Consider the following 5,860-nt stretch of genomic DNA (forward strand, 5'->3'; position numbering starts at 1 on the left):
GGGCACAAGTGAAATGGAAAGATGTCACTCTGGCCTGCACCAGTCCCCAGTTGATCACCCAAAGGATGGTCGCCCCTTTTCTAAAGCAGGGTCAAGGGGCAAAGTTGTGCGAGGGCCAACCAGGAGAATTAGGGTTAGTCCAGCACAAGCAACCAGCACCTAATTTGGAGAAATTCGTCTGAGCTTCCTAGCTAAGTTGATCTTTCCTTTCTCTGCCAAGGAAAACAACCCCCTGGTCATAGATTGATCCGTCGGCTCTAAGACGTGGCCCTTTGTGAATCCACCCACCAGAGAACATTTCCTTTCCCTGGACTTTGAGCCATGAGATATCAGAGAGGGAGGCCAGAGAGGGGCTGACACATGCCCGTGCAGCAGAACTTGCCTTCTGCACTGAGTTATCTTCATTAGGAGCACATTCCCTTCACACACAAGCCAGGCTGGGTCATCCCAACAACACCCCGAGGAAATAAATAATTCTCATTTTATACTACTGAGTTTTGGTGTGATTTACAATGCAGTGGAAATTGGCACAGCCAGCAGGTAGTTTTGTTTTGTTTTGTTTCAAAGCTGTGGGTGGTGAGATAGTTAAGGTTTATTGTGCCAACCTGGCTGGTAAACACATGTGGGATTAATTGAAGGGTGGAGGGATAAAAGGCTCAGTGAGCTTCACGTTTCTGGTTCTTGCGTCTCTTGCTCTCTGATGATCGGACCAGGGTGCAGCTGCCTTAGCCAGTTACCTGCTTCAGCTGCCAAGGCTCACTTCCTGGGAGACTTCCTGAGGAGAAGTCACATGGATTTACCCTGATGCAGCCCTGAGTGCTGGAGAAGCTGTGTGGTAACCCTGCCAGCGCTGAGATGCTTACACTGCCATTAGATTCAATGACTTTCTACCCACTGGTCTGTGATCCTCTTGCATTCGATGTCATTGTGTGTGCTTTGTTAGTTTGAGGGGGACTTTGTCAGTCTATGTGGAAATATGGGCTAATGTTGGACTTACAGGCTTGGACAGCACTGGGTTGGGATGCTTCCTAATGTACACTTAAATAAAACTCTCTCTTTAACATATATGAGTTTCTGTGGATGTTTCCCTAGTCTACCCAGACTAACACAGGAGATGATTCTCTCAGCTCCCTCCCAAACACTCTTCCAGTTGGCTGGGAGTGAAGAGAGCCGGCAATAGTTCGCCGCTTGTCAAGTGTGTCTTTGAACAATTACTGCAGCAGGTGACAATTGGAGCTAGGCAGATCTAGTCACAAACCTGGTGTGTGACCCTACATGGGTTTTCAGCCACCACTTAAAAAAAGACCCACTTCGGATAATGAATGGCATTGTACTTATGCTTTTAAAAGGCTGCTGCTATTGCCGTGGTCCAGTGCTGTTGAGTCCGTGTGAGTCACGGAAAGCCTGTGCACAGCTGAGTAAAATACTGTCTGGTCCTGCACCATCTTCTCAATGGTTTGCTGTGTGTGAACCCCTGGCTGCAGCCGCTCAAGGTCTTCCTCACAGAGGGTTTCCCTCTTTTTCATTGACCCTCGACTTTGCCAAACATGAGGCCCTTCTCCGAGGACTGGTCCCTCTTGATAATATATACAAAGTCCATGAAAAAACTCTCCCCATCCTCACTTCTCAGGAGCATTTTGGCTGTACTTCTTCTGACATGTTTGCCTGGCCTTCTGGCAGTTCCCAGTATATCCAGTATTCGTCTCCATACCACAATTCAACTGTACCCATTCTGCTTTGATTGTCCTTATCCTAGCTTTTGCAGCATATGAAAATGCCATCAGGTATCGTTTGGTCCTCAGAGCGACATCTTTGCTTTGTAGCACTTAAAAGAGGTCTTCTGCACAGATCTGTACTATGCAGTGTATGCTTGGATGAACACTGATAAGGGGTCCATAGAAAATCTGCAGCAACTTCACTCTTCTCTCTGTTTATCATGATATTGTGTACAGGTCTGGTTGTGAGAATTTTTGTTTTCAGCATGTTGAGGCGTACTCTGTCTTGAATATGATGGTGTTTATCTTCATCAGTAAGTGTTTCAAGTCCTTTTCACTTTCAACAGCAATACGGTGTCATCTGCATTTATGCTGTTTGTATTGTTGTGAGGGGAGGGAGATATTTCCAATGAATAGGTTGTTGGTCATACAAAACTGTATGATGGTAAGCAAGAGGCCATCTAGCCCAGAAGCAACAAAGCCCACATGGAAGAACACAACAGCCTGTGGGATCACAAGGTGCCGAAGGGATCGGTTATGAGGCATCAAAGAGCAAAAAATCATATCATTGGGTGCACACCTCCATGATACAATCGCTGAAGACAAATGGGTGCATAAGCAAATGTGGCGAAGGGAGCAGATGGTGCCCAGCTATCAAAAGATATAGCATCTGGGGTCTTAAAGGCTTGAAGGTAAATAAGCAGCCATCTAGCTCAGAAGCAACAAAGCCCACATGGAAGAAGCACGCCAGCCTGTGTGATCACAAGGTGTCGAAGGGATCAGGTATAAGGCATCATCAGAACAAAAATAATCTTACCATAGTGAATGAGGAGGGAGTGCAGAGTGGAGACACAAAGTCCATTTTTAGGCCACTGGAGATTTCCTTGCAGAGGGGTCTAGGGGAAGAGATGAGCCAGTCAAGGAGTGATGTAGCAATGATGAAAAATACAACTTTCCGTGAGTTCCTAAATGCTTCCCCGCCCCCCGCACCCCCCCCCCAGCCCCACTACCATGATCTGAATTCTACCTCGCAAGTCTGGCTATACCAGAGGATGTACACTGGTGCAGATAGGAGCTAGAGGCACAGGGAATCCAGGGCAGATGATCCCTTCAGAACCAGGGGTGTGAGCGGCGATACTGGGAGGGGAGAGGGAGAGTGGGTTGGAAAGAGGGAACCGATTACAAGGATCTATATGTGACCTCCTCCCTGGGGGACAGACAACAGAAAAGGGGGTGAAGGGAGACACCGGATAGGGCAAGATATAACAAAATAATAATTTTTAAATTATCAAGAACACATGAGGGAGGGGGGAGCAGGGAGAGAGGTGGAAAAATGAGGACCTGGTGCCAAGGGTTTAAGTGGAAAGCAAATGTTTTGAGAATTATGAGGACAATGATTGCACAGATGTGCTTTTCACAATTGATGTATGTATGGATTGTGATAAGAGTTTTATGAGCCCCTAATAAAATGAATTTTAAAAAATGAGGACCTGATACCAGGGGCTTAAGTGGGGGACAAATGTTTTGAGAATGATGAGGGCAATGAATGTACAACTGTAGTTTACACAATTGATGTCTGTATGGATTGTGACAAGAGTTGCATGAGCCCCTAATAAAATGATTTTAAAAATTGTATGATGCCATCTCGGCTTCATTTCTATCATCACCTCACATATTCCAAACGACGAGTCTTCTTCTTTCTTTCCAACCCTCCCATTGCAATCATCAATAATTGTCATTACATCTTAATTGCATGTTTGATCCATTACAGACTGCAAAAGTTGGTAACTCTTTTCAATGTCTTCATCGTCTTCATTTGTAATTGGAGCATGAGCTGGTAGATGTGTAACTATTGTCCTCTCACTGATATCGTCGTACTTCCTTCAGGATAGATCTTGAAATGTTCTTTTTGTTGATGAGAGTGATGCTATTTCTCTTCAAATTGTCATTTCTGGCATAGTAGATAATATGAGGGGACTTTTAAAAGCTTGAGGGAAAAGTACATTAGCATTTCATTCCATTGTTCCATGAACTTTTTTGAGCGCCCTTGAATGTTTGTCCAATGTAAAATGGTCAATACCAGTCCATTGCGGCTCACTAGTGTCTAGGATATTTATCATCAAGAGCTCCATTTTATTTCTGGCCACTTCTAGTTTTCCTAGATTCCTACTTCATACATTCCAATTCTGATGAGTAAGGGATACTTGCACCTGTTTCTTCTCTTTTTCAGTCATGTCACATCATCAAATAAAGGTTCTGAAAACTTTACTCCATCCATGTTATTAAGGTCAATTCTATTTGAGTAAGCAACTCTTTCTTCACTTGTATTTTGAGTGTCTTTGGACTTCAGGGACTCATCTTCAGATGCTATATCAGATACTAAGTAGATTGCCAAATCCTTCTCCCTAGTTATTCCTAGTGTAGAAGATGCACTGAAATCCGCCTGTCCGGAAGGACCTTGGGCCTCTACTCAAGCACTCCCTCAATGCATGAATACCTTCTTTTATTAAATTGGAACTCTATGATGCTCACTCTCCCAACACAACGCTGGAGCCAAAGTGGGTGAACAAGTAAATGTGGTGAAGAAAGCTGATGGTACCCGGCTATCAAAAGAGATAGTGACTGGGGTCTTAAAGGCTTGAAGATAAACAAGCGGCCATCTAGCTCAGAAGCAACAAAGTCCACATGGAAGAACACACCAGCCTGTGTGATCAAGTGGTCCCAAAGGGATCAGTTACCAGGCATCAAAGAACAAAAAATCATATCATTGACTGCACACCTCCATGATAGGATCGCTGAAGACAAATGGGTGCATAAGCAAATGTGGTGAAGAAAGCTGATGGTACCCGGCTATCAAAAGAGATAGCGTCTGGGGTCTTAAAGGCTTGAAGGTTAACAAGCGGCCATCTAGCTCAGAAGCAAAAAAGCCCACATGGAAGAAGCACACCAGCCAGTGCGATCACGAGGTGCCAAGGGACCAGGTATAAGGCATCATGCAAAAAAAAGATGTGTGTGTATGTATGTGTATATATGTGTATATGTATATCTGTATGTGTATATATGTATATATATATACATATATATACCATATTAAATGAAGGGGGAAGTGCAGAGTGGAGACCCAAGGCCCAAGTGTCGGCCAATGGAGATCCCCTCATAGAGGGGTTTAGGAGAGGAGATGGGTTAATTAGGGTGCGAGGTAGTACCGATGAAGAACACAGCTTTCCCCCAGATCCTGGATGCTTCCTCCCCCAACTACCATGATCCGAATTCTACCTTGCAGGGCTGGATAGGACAGAGGCTGTACACTGGTACATATGAGGGCTGGAGGTACAGGGAATCCAGGGTGGATGATACCTTCAGGACCAAGGGTGTGAGGGTCGATGCTGGGAGAGTGGAGGGTGGGTGGGTTGGAAAGGGGGAACTGATTACAAGGATCCACATGTGACCTCTTCCCTGGGAGAGGGACGGCAGAGAAGGGGGGAAGGGAGACTCCGGATAGTGCAAGATATGACAAAATAACGATGTATAAATTACCAAGGGCACATGGGGGAGCGGGGAAAGGAGAGGGAGGGGGAAAAAAAAAGAGGACCTGATGTGGGGGGCTTAAGTGGAGAGCGGGTCCCTTGAGAATGATTGGGGCAGGGAATGTATGGATGTGCTTTATACAATTGATGTATGTATATGTATGGATGGTGATAAGAGTTGTATGAGTCCCTAATAAAATGTAAAAAAAGAAACGAGAAAAAAATGATTAGGGCAAAGACTGTACAGATGTGCTTTATACAATTGATGTATGTATATGTATGAACTGTGATAAGAATTGTATGAGCCCCAATAAATTGTTAAAATATATATATATATATAAACATGTTACAGACAGAAATAAAAATGTGAATAGTTAAAAAAAAAAAAAGAAAGAAATCCGCCTGTCACAGGTGACTGCTGGTATCAGTGACACAGCTACTAGGACAATTGTCATTGAGAGAATCCAGGCACCTAGTAACCCAATGCTATAGATGCTATAAGTGACCCAATGGTTTCAAATGCTACAAATCTTTCTGGAAGCAGATAGCCTCAACTTCCTCCTGCCAAGCAGCTGGTGGATTTGAACCACTGACCTTGTGTTTAGCAGTCCAATGCTT

Source organism: Tenrec ecaudatus, chromosome 5 (assembly GCF_050624435.1).
Source record: "Tenrec ecaudatus isolate mTenEca1 chromosome 5, mTenEca1.hap1, whole genome shotgun sequence".
NCBI classification, from domain to species: Eukaryota; Metazoa; Chordata; class Mammalia; order Afrosoricida; family Tenrecidae; genus Tenrec; species Tenrec ecaudatus.